Source organism: Bubalus bubalis, chromosome 11 (genome assembly GCF_019923935.1).
Source record: "Bubalus bubalis isolate 160015118507 breed Murrah chromosome 11, NDDB_SH_1, whole genome shotgun sequence".
NCBI lineage: Eukaryota > Metazoa > Chordata > Mammalia > Artiodactyla > Bovidae > Bubalus > Bubalus bubalis.
Window position 1 is genome coordinate 11,530,349 of NC_059167.1, and position 14,915 is coordinate 11,545,263.

A 14,915-nucleotide genomic window follows, 5' to 3' on the forward strand; every position below is an offset into this window, starting at 1 on the left:
TTTAAAACCAAGATGAAGATGCATTTTCTTGTAGAGAATGAAAGAGCTTGAAAATTTAACTTCTTTTAAAGATTCTAAACACGTGAATCATATTCTCTTGGTACTGGAGTCTAGCAAGATCCCTAAAATTTAAATTCAATTGTGTTGTAAGGGAGAAATAAAAATTTAGGAAAAGTAATTGCCTGATCCGCTGAACCAGTGAAAGAGAACTTGCACTGGTGTGTCAGGAGACAGCAGGCACAAATGGAACTTTGTGAAGCTTTGGTAAGTCGGAGAGTTGACAGATACTTGTTGATTAATTAATGGATAGGGTTGAACTAGTTTAGACAGCTTTTTAACAATCACCTTATTTTGCGTTATTATGAAGAATTTGAAACCATATGTACTGAACAACTTTACACACACACAAATAGTGTCAGACCAACACTAGCTAGTGTTACCTTAAACTATGAATGACACCGTGTGGATATTGGGAACAGCTGCATGACAACTCCCACCACACCAGTCCCCAGGGCGTGCAATTGAAGTCAACCTGATTCTTTGGATTTATCCTATCACTGATGTCAGAGGTCTAAGAGCAAGGCTGATATCGAAGACTGCTCATTTGTAATTGTGTCATTGCACGAGATAAACCATCCATTAATTTTGAGATAATTTCTCAGCTCAATCAATAACACCAAATAATTCTGAGGTAATTTCAGTCTGCAGGAAAACAAATCTCAGGGTTTTATGACATTACACAGCATTTCTGTCAAAAATTGCAATGGACAGGTAGTCATATTATTTGGGACTTTCAAATTTTCTGCAGGATGTTTTCTTTATGGACTGTACATTCTAAAGCACCAATTAGGTAGAATTTTAGTATATTAGAAAAGGTGAATTTCTATTACTATTTCACAAAATTCAGTAATGTGCATCTGGGAGCCATTATATATAACTTTTAACCATTTTTATTGTTTTTATTACGTATTCAGTCTATAATCGAGTGATATACTTTGGAAACACATAAAACTGCAACTCTGACCCTCCTGAATCTCATCCCACCTCCGGTTTTTTTGTATGGATGTGAGCTGGAAATCATTTTGTACATTTTTTAAGAAGGAGATCTAAATAAGAGTAATATTTTATGACACAAGAAAGCTAAGAAATTCAAATTTTTGTCCACAGACAAGCATTTATTGGAACACAGCCCTACCCCTTCATTTACATATCATCTCTGACCACACCACAATCACATTTGAGTAGTTGTGACAAAGACCACATGGCCCTGAAATCTTTAAATATTTACTCTATGGCCCTTTGCAGAAAACGTCTGCTAACCCCTGGTCTAAATATGTTATTTTGTAATTATGTGGTACTTTTCCTCCCTGAGATTGGCATAAACAACTCTTTGGGTCACTTGACAGTCTTGGGGTTTGGCTGGTCATCAACCATCACATCAGTAGTCTTCCCAAGGCCACAAGACAGGGAATAGATAATTGTATAATAGTCATCTATGTAGGAAATAATGGCAATAATCATGCAGAATTTCCTGAGAACAGTCAGAGGAGCTACTGCAGGCACACTTCCATTAGTGCCCGTTCAGCTCTTGCTGGAAAAGAGATCTTATTTAACCAACTTGTTGAGAATGCTTTACAAATAATATTGGCAGTCCTTGACAAAGCAAATACAGTTGGTATTTCCTTCGCACGCAGAACAGAAGTTGCTAGATGAATATTCACCTTTTTCTTGTTATTTGGGTGGCAGTTTGTATAGCTGAACTTTGTCCTGTGTACTCAACCCTTTTTTTATGTTTAATAGCTCAATAAAGAAGAAAAGAATTCTTACATGAAACTTAGCAGTGAAGTCTGTGTACGCCTTGCTCATTTCTGTTTGTGTGTGTTTAATTGCCTGCCCACTTTGGCTCTTTTGCTGTTTTTTACTGTAAATTCTACACCAGGTTGGTCTTTGTGTTTTTGTTTTAATTCACTGATGTTGGTCAGTGTTGCTGGGCACTGAACGGGGCGGGGGTGGGGGGAGGTAAAAAAGAGTCCCCCATTACTCTGAAGGAGCCACAGAACCATTAAGGACAGAGGAAAAAAATCTCGCTGGGGTCTGAGCATGTCAGACTTATTTCTCTGCCTTGCAGAGGGAAAATCCAGGAATGATGTTTTCCTAATAAAACTTATTTTCAATGACTGAATTTTATTGGAAATGTCTAACATTGCTCTTGACCTACCCATCTCTTTCAAACAGATGTGAGTTTGTGTTTTCATAATTGTTGGGCTCACAAATACCTACATGAGGTAAAGACACTTTTTTTTTTTTAAACGTCATGGTTGTGGAGCTTTTGCTTCCTTTGATGGCACTGAAGGCTTGTTTAAGCAGCCAGGGAACCAGTGAAGCTCAAAAACGTTTGAAATAGTAGGAATGGAAATAGCAATTTCTCTGTTGCCTCTGGAGAACTTCAAGAGGAGTTTGATATCCCCATTCTTGTCCCTGACACATGCTAGTCTAATTTTCATTACAGAATTTTATATTCATCTAAAAAAGATATTTTCTTTGCAGTTTCCTTCCCTTCTCCCCTCTCCTTCCCCTCCCGCCTTCTGTCCTTTTTCGCCCTTTCTTGCATTTTCCTTCTCTTTTAATCTCCCCTTTCCCCTCTACTCTTCCTAATGTGTGCAAAAAAGCATGCTGTATCCTGTCCATATATTTTTTATCACATCTTTTCCGAGATAATATGGAGTGTGATTTGAATTTTGCTGTACAAAGTGTTGCATGTTTCAAGTCAGATCTGTGGTCATCACTCTATGCAAGTCAGAGAGACAGAGCGTGTCTTAGCTCTGACTGAGTAGAAACACTCCAGGATAACTTCATATGCCTTACCTCCTCTTGTCTTTTTCCCTTGCCTCTTTTGATTGTGTGCTGTCCTGCCCAGTTTTTGCCTGCTGCTTGTTCTATTCGTTTCCTCACCACGAGGTAATTGTGTCTTAAGTTTTCTGTTGCCATACAGCATATTACTGCAAATTTAGTAGCTTAAAATGGCACCCTCTATATCTCACAGTTCTGTAGGTCAGTGTCCTGGTGAGTATCTTGGTTGGGTTCTCTGCTAGGGTCTCAAAAGTTGGGGTTATCTGGAGAAAAAAAATTCTGCTTCCAAGGGTATTCAGGTTGTTGGAAGCACTCAGAGCCTGGCACTCGTGGGTCAGAGGCCCTGCTTTCCTGCTGGTTGTTGGCTAGATTCCTCTCTCAGCTCTTAGAGGCCGCTTTCAGGTCCTTGCCCCTGTGGCCGCCCAGCTTTGCAATGGAGAAACTCCCTCGCAAGAATCCCCCCTCACACTTTGACTTTCTCTGATGTTCTCTTCACCTGCAAGTTGGGGAAAACTCTGCTTTTAGAGCGCTCGTGTGATTGTTTAAGCCCACCGTAGGGATAAGCTCCCTATGATAAAGTCAACTTGCGGGTATTCTTATGGGCAAAATTCCTTTTGCTATACAAGTTAACCCTCACAGAGCTAACAGCAGGAAGTGCCGGTTTTGGGGGTCATTTTAAAATTCTATGTACCAAAAATAGTGACACTTTTGGGACAGTTGGAGACATTAATGATCATGAAAGTTAACTCTGTGTTTCATGTGTGAGTAAACTCATTGATACCCTGAATAAGATCAGCTGAATCAAATGTTATGAGATATGCCAGACTAGGACTGGGGTTTAGGACTCCTGCTAAAAGGTTTTCTTGGCTACACCATAGTGCTTTTCTTACGAAAGGGGTGGAGTTCAGAATTGTACTTTCAAACCCCAACATTATCAAAGACAAATAAGTACTGAAGGATAAATGTGGAGGAGTCTTTGAGAAGAGGTTTTGGTTTCTTCCTTTTTACGAGTTGTTGTGAGTTGAATTTTGTCCCCTCTAAAATTCATATGTTAGAAAAACTAAATACCCCAATATCTCAGAATGTGATCTCACTGGAAGTACTGTTGCTGTTGATGTGATTAGTTAAAGCAAGGCCATAGAGAAGTAGGACAGGCCCCTATTCCAACAGGACTGGGGTCCTTATAAAAAGGGGGAATTAGGACACAGACACACAGGTAGAATGCCACATGAAGATGAAGGCAGGGATTGGGCGATGCTCTGCAAGCCAAGGAGAGACAAAGGTTGCCAGCAAACCACAGACGCTAGAGGAGAGGAGTAAAACAGATTCTCTTTCTCAGACTTCACAGGGAACTGACTTTGCTGACACCTTGATCTTAGACATCTAGCTCCAGAACTGTGGGGCAGTAAATTTTGCTATTTAAGCCACCCACCTTGTGGTACTTTGCTATGGCAACCCTAGGAAATTAATACAGGAGTCTATTAAAGTGATGCAAAATTTAAAACTGTAGCCTATTGTGTGCAAGACAAGCCTGAGCAACTGAACTAAACTGATTGTGTACAAAGGTTACATTTTGACTAAGTGCCACCTGAGTTCTGATAGAGGACTTCTAAGTAGTCCAGTGAAATGTTTCAGAAATGAAAGCTACTCAGCTTTGGTAAAAATATTATTTTTTTTGCATATTTAATTCTCATTAAACAGAATGATATTAAATAATACAAACATAAAAATCTGCTAACAGCTGGAAGTAAACGATGAAGGCTCATCTGTCCATTCCACTCCTGGCACAGTGCCCAGTTTACAGCAAGTACTCAATAAATGGTGGTGGAATGAAAGAATGCAAAAGGGGAAAGTTGACTAATATAAAGTGTCATAATATCAGTTCATAGAAGGCCCTAAAGAAACAAACAAAAATAAAATATTTTTTTCAATGGAAAAGCAAATGTCTTAAATGTATGGACCCTTCTTAGGGGAAATCCTAAATTCATTAGATTACTCTTTTAGCAAATATTTATTATAAATCTACAGCCTTCCTGGTGCAGTTCTGAGAAGTGGGAGTAGAGTATGATGGAGAGAGACAAAGAGCCCAAGCTTACAACTGATTGGAGAAGATCTGAAACAAATATATACTGGCAGATACAAAAAATTACAAATTCTCTTAAGAGCTGTGAAGGAAAGAAGCTCTTCCATTCTTGAACTCCATCTTTGATAAAAATAATTAATAAAGATATATTGCAACTTCAGTTGCAATAATAAAATATCATAGTCTGGGTGGCTTAAACAATAGAAACTCTTTGCTAAGAGTTTTGGAGGCTGGAAGTCAGAGACCAGGGTGCCAGCATGGTCAGGTACTGGCCTCCTCTTTGCTGTGTGCTCACATGGCATTTCTTTGGTTCCCATGTGCCAAGAGAAAGAGGTCTGGGGTCTGTTCCTCTACTTATAAGGGCACCAACCTTATCAGACTAGGGACTCACCCCATGACCTCGTTAACTTTATGACCTTCTCAAAGGCCCTTTCTCCAAGGATGAACCCACTGAAGCTTAGAGCTTCGATATATGAATCTGGGATGGTAGAGGGGAATAGAAATATTTGTTACATAACTCTCTTCAAATCATTCCCCCAGGGAGCAACTGGAGTGATCCTATTAGAATACAGAGCAGATCTTGTCACCCTCCGTTTAAAGGCTTCCAAGGCCTTTCGATTTCAAAGTAAAAGCAAAAGGATACACTGTGATGCCCAGGGGTCTACTCTATCTGATCTCATGATTACTTCTCCAGCCTGACCTCTTAAAGTGTCCCCCACTTCAGTTCACTTTCCCCAGCTCAGTTCCTTGCCTTCCTCAAACATCTCAGGCACTGTCCTGCCTCAGGGCCCTTGCACCTGATTCTCTGTCTGCCTGGAACACTGTTTCCTTGGAGGGTTATAAGGTTTACCCCTCCACTCCTGGTTGTCTTTTCTCGTGTGTGCATACCAAGTTGCTTCAGTCGTGTCCAAATCTTTGCCACCCTATGGACTGTAACCCGCCAAGCTCCTCTGTGCAAGGGATTATCCAGGCAAGAATACTGGAGTGGGTTGCCATGCCCTCCTCCTGGGGATCTTCCCAACCCAGGGATCGAACCTGTGTCTCTTGCATCTCCTGCACTGGCAGGTGCGTTCTTTACCACCAGTGCCCCTTGGGAAGCCCACTTCTCAGTAAAACTCTCTGGTCTTTCTATTGAAAAGAAGATTAAGTATCTAAATGTTTACTTATTCATGTTCTCATGATCTGGAAGACAGAGTGCCTGAAGAGCTATGCATAGAGGTTCCTAACATTGTACAGGAAGTGGTGGCCAAAACCGTCCCATAGAAAAACAAATGAAAAGAAGGCAAAGTGGTTGTCTGAGGAGGTCTTAAAAATAGCTGGGAAAAGAGGAGAAGCGAAAGGCAAAGGAGAAAGGGAAAGATATACTCAACTAAATGCAGAGTTCCAGAGAATAGCAAGGAAATATTAGAAAGCCTTCTTAAGAGAGCAATGCAAAAAAAAAAAAAAAAAAAAAAAAAAAAAGAGGAAAACAATAGAATGGGAAAGACTAGAGATCTCTTCATGAAAATAGAGATACCAAGGGAATATTTCATTCAAAGATGGTTACAACAAAGGACAGAAATGGCAAGTATGTAACAAAAGCAGAAGATATTAAGAAGAGGTGGCAAGAATACACAGAAGAACTATATGAGAAAGGACTTAATGACCCAGATAACCATGATGGTGTGGTCACTTACCTACAGCCAGACATCGTAGAGTGTGAAGTCAAGTGGGCCTTAGGAAACGTTACTATGAACAAAACTAGTGGAGGTGATGAAATTCCAGCTAAGCTATTTCAAATCTTAAAAGATGATACTGTTAGCTCTGTGAAGAATACCGTTGGTAGCTCGATAGGGATTGCATTGAATCTATAAAAACCTCGAATAGCCAAAGCTATCTTGAGAAAAAAAAATGGAACTGGAGGAATCAACCTACCTGACTTCAGGCACTACTACAAAGCCACAGTCATCAAGACAGTATGGTACTGGCAAAAAGACAGAAATATAGATCAATGGAACAAAATAGAAAGCCCAGAGATAAATCCATGCACATATGGACACCTTATCTTTGACAAAGGAGGCAAGAATATACAATGGATTAAAGACAATCTCTTTAACAAGTGGTGCTGGGAAAACTGGTCAACCACTTGTAAAAGAATGAAACTAGAACACTTTCTAACACCATACACCAAAATAAACTCAAAATGGATTAAAGATCTCAACGTAAGACCAGAAACTATAAAACTGCTAGAGGAGAACATAGGCAAAACACTCTCCGACATACATCACAGCAGGATCCTCTATGACCCACCACCCAGAATATTGGAAATAAAAGCAAAAATAAACAAATGGGACCTAATTAAACTTAAAGCTTCTGCACAACAAAGGAAACTATTAGCAAGGTGAAAAGACAGCCTTCAGAATGGGAGAAAATAATAACAAATGAAGCAATTGACAAACAACTAATCTCAAAAATATACAAGGAACTCCTACAGCTCAATTCCAGAAAAATAAATGACCCAATCAAAAAATGGGCCAAAGAACTAAATAGACATTTCTCCAAAGAAGACATACAGATGGCTAACAAACACATGAAAAGATGCTCAACATCACTCATTATCAGAGAAATGCAAATCAAAACCACTATGAGGTACCATTTCATGCCAGTCAGAATGGCTGCGATCCAAAAGTCTACAAGCAATAAATGCTGGAGAGGGTGTGGAGAAAAGGGAACCCACTTACACTGTTGGTGGGAATGCAAACTAGTACAGCCACTATGGAGAACAGTGTGGAGATTCCTTAAAAAACTGGAAATAGAACCGCCTTATGATCCAGCAATCCCACTGCTGGGCATACACACTGAGGAAACCAGAAGGGAAAGAGACACGTGTACCCCAATGTTCATCGCAGCACTGTTTATAATAGCCAGGACATGGAAGCAACCTAGATGTCCATCAGCAGATGAATGGATAAGCAAGCTGTGGTACATATACACAATGGAGTATTACTCAGCCATTAAAAAGAATACATTTGAATCTGTTCTAATGAGATGGATGAAACTGGAGCCTATTATACAGAGTGAAGTAAGCCAGAAAGAAAAGCACCAATACAGTATACTAACGCATATATATGGAATTTAGAAAGATGGGAATAATAACCCTGTATATGAGACAGCAAAAGAGACACTGATGTATAGAACAGTCTTATGGACTCTGTGGGAGAGGAAGAGGGTGGGAAGATTTGGGAGAATGACATTGAAACATGTATAATATCATATATGAAACAGGTCGCCAATCCAGGTTCGATGCACGATACTGGATGCTTGGGGCTGGTGCACTGGGACGACCCAGAGGGATGGTATGGGGAGGGAGGAGGGAGGAGGGTTCAGGATGGGGAACACATGTATACCTGTGGCAGATTCATTTCAATATTTGGCAAAACCAATACAATATTGTAAAGTTTAAAAATAAAATAAAATAATAATTAAAAAAAGATGATACTGTTAAAGTGCTGCACTTAATATGTCAGCAAATTTGGAAAACTCAACAGTGGCCACAGGACTGGAAAAGAAGTTTTCATTTCAATCCCAAAGAAAGGCGATGCCAAAGACTGTTCAAATTACTGCACAATCACACTCATTTCACATGCTAGCAAGGTAACGCCCCAAATCTTTCTGGCTAGCCTTTAGCAGTATGTGAACTGAGAACTTCTAGATGTTAAAGCTGGATTTAGAAAAGGCAGAGGAACCAGAGATCAAATTGTCAACATCTGTTGCATTATAGAAAAAGCAAGGGAATTCCAGGAAAACATCTGTTTGTGCTTCATTGACTATGTGAAAGCCTTTAACTGTGGGGATCTCAAGAACCTGTGGAAGATTCTTAAAGAGATGGGAATACCAAGACACCTTACCAGTGTCCTGAGAAACCTGTATGCAGGTCAAGAAGAAACAGTTAAAACTGGATATGGAACAATGGACTTGTTCAAAATTGGGAAAGGAGCACGTCAAGGTGTATGTTATCACCCTGCTGATTTAATTTCTATGCAGAATACATCATGTGAAATGCAGGGTTGGATGACTCACAAGCTAGAATCAAGATTACTGGAGAAATATCAACAACCTCTGATATGCAGATGATACCACTCTAATGGAAGAAGGCATAGAGGAACTAAATAACCTCTTGATGAGAGTGAAAGAGGAGACTGAGAAAGTTGGCTTAAAACTCAACATTCAAAAAACTAAGATCATGGTATCCTGTCCCATCAATGGGGAAAACGTGGAAATAGTGACAGATTTTATTTTCTTGGGCTCCAACATCACTTGAAATGGTGACTGCAGTCATGAAATTAAAAGATGCTTGCTCCTTGGAAAGAAAGTTATGACAAACCTAGACAGCATATTAAAAAACAGAGACATCACTTTGCTGACAAAGATCCATACGGTCAAAACTATGGATTTTCCAGTAGTTATGTATGGATGTGAGAGTTTTATCATAAAGAAAGCTGAGCACTGAAGAATTGATGCTTTTGAACTGTGGTGTTGGAGAAGACTCTTGAGAGTCCCTTGGACTGCAAGGAGTCCATCCTAAAAGAAATCAACTCTGAATATTCATTGGAAGGACTGATGCTGAAGCTCCAATACGTTGGCCACCTGATGGGAAGAACTGACTCACTGGAAAAGATCCTGATGCTGGGAAATATTGAAGGCAAGAGAAGGGGATGACAGAGGATGAGATGGTTGGATGGCATCACTGACTCAATGGACATGAGTGTGAGCAAACTTCGGGAGTCGGTGATAGACAGGGAGGCCTGGTGTGCTGCAGTCCATGGGGTGACAAAGAGTCAGTCATGAGTGAGAGACTGAACTGAACTTATTCATTTAGTCATTTAACAAATTTATATTGAACTTCTACCTGTATTCAGGCGTTCTTCTAGACACTGCCCTTAAGAAACTCATAGTCTAGAATCATGTGTTTTATGTTTGATAATATTTATTTTTAAAGAGGATGTACACACTCTTTTGTAGCACATTATCCATTTTGCTTATGTCAGTGCAAATATGCCCATCTTGGTCTAGCACCCTTAAAACTATAGATATCTTGAAATTCAGAAGAATATTTTATGAATTTTGAAGGCAGTAGGAGAAGGGGGAAGGCTGGATGGCATCATCAATTCAGTGGATATGAGTTTGAGCAAACTTTGGGAGAATGAAGGACAGGGAAGCCTGGCATGCTGCAATCCATGGGGTCACAGAGTCAGACATGACTGAGCAACTGAAGAACAGCAACAAAACCAACATGATCTGCTTCTCTGACTAAGATGTTAGCTTCCAGAAGGCACACATTTTTTGTCTATTTGGTTCACTGCTGTATCCACTGCTCTTAGAAGAGTTCTTGGCACATACTTGTAAACAAAATAAATTGGTTAAATGAATGAAAAAATAAACAGGGTGTTGTGATAGTGAAAAGTGGGTGAGATCTGTGTAGGTTAGTAAATAAAGACCTGGGTTCGTGGGAGACATTAAAGTTCAAACCTGAAAAATAAGATGCCATTCATAGGAAGAGTCAGAGGGAAGGCAGTTGTCCGGAGGCAGGTGGGGAAGAAAGGGGAAGAATGTGCTCCAGGAAGTGGGAAGAGCTTATCGTCTGATTTGGGAAACAAACTTCTCAGGTGGCTCAGTGGTAAAGAAGCTGCCTGGCAAGGCAGGAGACACAGGAGATGGTGGTTTGATCCCTGGGTCAGGAAAATCCCCTGGAGGAGGAAATGGCAACCCAGTCCAGTATTCTTGCCTGGAGAGACCCATGGACAGAGGAGCCTGGAGGCCTACAGTCCATAGGGTGGTAAAGAGTCAGACACAACAGCACACACGCCTTGGCATGGCTCAGGGGGTTAAAGGTGGTGAATACAGATGTGGCTCAGTATCTGTGGAGGATTGTTTCCAGGAACCCCTCTTTGAATACCAAAATCCATGGATGCTCAAGTGTTTGTATGTAATCTACACACATCCTCTTGCATTCTTTAGATCATCTCTACATAACACATGATTCCTATTACAATGTAAATGGTATGCAAATAGTTGCCAGTGTAGGGTAAATTCAAATTTTGTTTTTTTGGAACTTTCCTTTTTTTCTGACTACTGTTGTATTTTCCATCAAGGTTGGTTGAACATGCAGATGGATGTAGATATGGAAGGATGACTGTGCTATTGAAACATGTGAGAGAAGGGAGAAGAGAAACGTCTGAAGACGAGATTGCAGTGGTTGGCAGGGTCTGCTTCAAGTGTCTTGTAAGCTGTACTAAAGAATTTGCATTTTCTCCTTCATGTAATGGTAATCCATTATAATTTTTAAGTAACACAGAAGTATGATCTGTCGTGGTATTTGTAAAAATAACCCTGGTCTATATGAAGAGAAAGAATTGAAGTGGGCAAGAAAGGTGGCAGTGAGAGCATTACAATGGTCCAGTTTAGAGATGAGGATAACTTAGGCTAATGTTATCCTTTCCTGTCTTTATTTTCTGGTGCCAGTTATCTAACTGGTTCCTGTTGAGGGTATGTAGCTGCAAGAGAGGCAGTGGTCTGCAGAAATCCCTCAGAAATCCCTAAGTCACCACTCCTTGGGTGCAGTATGAGGACATCTGAAGCCCAATGACAGATGTAGAATTCTATAGTATTTATCTTAGAAATACTTTCCCAGGTATTAAGATACATTAATGAAATCCCATGGTCAGAGGAGCCTGGCAAGTTACAGTCCAAGGGGTCACAAAAAATCAGACATGACTCAGCGACTAAACAACAGCAATGGGATCTGAGGGTGAGGATGGTTTTTGAATTGACACTCATGACATGACATGACATGCTTCCTACTTGTGCTGGGTGATTTTCTGGAATACTGATTTTGTGAGTAGAGAAGAACCAATGAGAAGCCCATGTTTTTCCATTTGCCAAGTGAGGCTCTCTTTCATTTTTAAGGATCACAGACTCTTCAGAGTTCAGAGACAAAAGAGAGGATGAATGAATCAGTAGGGGTGGCACTAGAGATGAAAGATGATATGCGACATTAAAAGTGTTCTAACGACTGTTTAAAAACTTGTCAACTGAAGCTGTCAAAGGGGTTTACCAGTTCTCCACTACTGGTCATGACTGTTTCAGCTGAGGAGAGGCAGTTTGCAATGCTAAATATCCTAGGAGTAACAAAGTTGAGTTCCCCAAAGGTCTTGGCCTGTTTTCCAAATTTTAATAAATATGTAATCCAATCTGCCTATTCTAGGACAGAACTAACATTTTATTTGGATGCAATACAGCGTACAATTGCAATGGTTTAAAAATTTTCTGTGAGACAGGAGTTACTGAATCCTGCTGTTGTCCAGAAAATGGAAAATGGATGCTACTGCAACATCTTAACATCTAGATGCAATCAATCCAAGAGCAACAAATAAAAACAGGGAGCTGATTAACCAGCTCATGCACAAATATAAAAATATGTGTGAGCAAAATTCCCAAAGGCAGTAACTTTGTGTATGGCAGCATGGAAAAGACCTACCAGTATGCAGGTGCACAGGCCTGGGCCCAAACATGACCTGAAAGGAAGATTGTATATTTCCTTTGATGAGAGAGGAATTGCTAGAGGTTTAGGTAGGAAGCTTTAGGGAGTTCTGACTACGCCTCACAACTGTCCAGTTGCTACCTGTAAGTCTGCCCCATTGGCAGAAAATTTAGAAAGTGGATTGAAGAAGCCCTCAACAGCAATGCCAGGATAAATGGGATTATAGTTGAGATCTTGTGACAGACCACATTTCCTTTGGGAATTATATGTTTGGGAATGTGGTCAATTTTTGCCCCACTTCTTCAGCTTGGCATGTTGGCCCTTGGTGTATTTGTGACTTAAATAGAATTTGCCTGTAGAACACTGTGCCTCTGCCCATGGATCTCATACTGTGTGTACAGAGCCACCCCAGGTATACAGCTATGTCTCCTCCAGTGTGAAAACTTACTTAGCTACAAAGTAATAGACAAGAACTGCCATGATGGTGCCTGTAATAGGCAGGTGGAACTAGTGTGTCTTGTGAGCATAGAACATAATGACGAAGAAGTCTATAGTCTACCCATCTGGGTTGAAACACCCACTGCAATGTTGTTACCTCTGTGACCTCCATTGTTATTTGATTCCATATGTCTTGGTTTCCTTATTTATAACATGAAGATGATAATGGTAATTTTCATGTAGGCAACACATGCTGTGCAAAGTTCTTAGAAACAGACTGAGTACATAGAAAGCTCTCAATAATGACCACTTCTGTATGATGTAGCATGTGGTATAACATGACTGGAATGAGGTCAGAGGCCCAAAAAGCATCATGTCAGCATGAAAAAAATTACTGGAGCATGTGGTGACTTTACGTTATACCAATTTCAGAAAGCACATGGATAATTTTACTTAAACAGCTATATGGGGCTGAGGGATGACTAGTGCGTGGTGTTGACATTGTGAAACAGTGTTATTCTAAATGACTGCTACTTTAGTGCTGTATGAAGACTTTTTGTTCTATTCAGGTGTCCCATTAAAAGTGACGAGTTTTTGAAAATGTGCTGAGAAAAAAAGATTGAGTCAAACTGCTTCATGCCTTCTTGACATACTCCTCACGCCCCCGCTTAGGTATCTGGATATGACTGATAGCATCACTCTATGACTGCTGCTCCATTGTTAATTCTATTTTGTTGCCTCATTCATTCATTTAGCAATTTTTGGATGGATAATAACAGTTTTTATTAAATGCAAACTCTGCTCCTTGCACTACAAAAAGCACTTAAAAGTCTATCTCACTTAATCCTCAGAAGGATATTTAAAGGAAGAAATTTTTATATCCAATTTATAGATTAGACTCAAAGAGGTGCAATATCTTACCCAAAGTCATGCGGCTTGTAATTGGCAGAATTTGAACGCAAGCTCAAGACTGAAATCAAAGCACCACATTAAACCGCCTCCATGTTATCAGGCCCTGTGTCAGGGGCCAGTGAAAAAACAGTAAGGAAGTAAAAGATCCCAGTTTCAAGGATGGCAATAAACTGTGGTCAGGGGTGAGTTATGTATTCCAAGAATGACAACATAGAGGGGTAAGTCTTATAATGTACAGAGTGCTTCCTCTGAATCTTTCCTTTTTCCATTGTCAAATCTATCTTCTCTTTCATCAAAATTTCCCTCTGTTTTGTTGCATTTGGTCAGGGCTGCAATCTCAGACAGGGAGCTGATAAATAAGTGGGTGTGTGGTTATAGTGTTTTAGAATCCTACAGCCCAAGTAATTTTACAGAGTGCTCTGGAAGAGGCGTCTTACCTGAAAAGACTGACTTCGTGGGCATCTCAGGTATGAGGGAAGAGCTTGAGATTTATAGCGGGGTAGTCCTCGAGTCACTCCATCAAGCCATGTACGCTGACATTTATTTATGCAAAGGGTGAACCTTCCTCACCTCCATGCCCCACTCCCTGCCCCAAGCAAAGCGTTCTTACCTTTGTTTCTTCACCACCTCAGTTTATCTCTGAAGGAAAGGAAGACGAAAAGTTTCAATATTTCACAAAACTGGACAATTCTCTTTTCAAGTCAAACCTGGCAATGTGACTAGGAAATCTTATGAAAAAAAGAAAAGTTCTCGGTATTTCCTGCTTCTTTTCAGATAATGAATTCAGAAAGGATGACCTCCCCCCAACCAAGCTTAAAAAAAAAAAAAATGTTTACCTACCCTTCTGTTTTCCAATCCAAACTGGTATGATAACATTCAGGAGGTCAACATTTGAAAATGGGTTTTGAAAAAGAAAACCACCCACACTCAAAAAACTATTTTCCTTCCTAGTAAATGTAATTTTAAATTTCAAAGGCAGGATTTAGGTCAGTGGTTTGGGTCATTTTTTATTTTACCCAAACTGGGCCACCCTTCTCTTATTGTGCAATCCAGAGGAATCAGAAAGATGTCAGGTAATAAAAATCCAGCAAGGAAAGAAAAAGTTGGAATACA

At 40.1% G+C, this 14,915-nt stretch overlaps 1 long non-coding RNA gene across 1 annotated transcript in view; it reads left to right on the forward strand.

Annotated features, from left to right (window-relative positions):
- Positions 1-13,486, forward strand: part of LOC123327958 — an 82,624-nt gene extending 69,138 nt beyond the window's left edge. The window contains exon 5 of the long non-coding RNA XR_006542602.2: positions 11,065-13,486. This is a non-coding gene — a long non-coding RNA (uncharacterized LOC123327958). The remainder of the gene's footprint in view (positions 1-11,064) is intronic.
- The last annotated feature ends 1,429 nt before the right edge of the window (positions 13,487-14,915 follow it).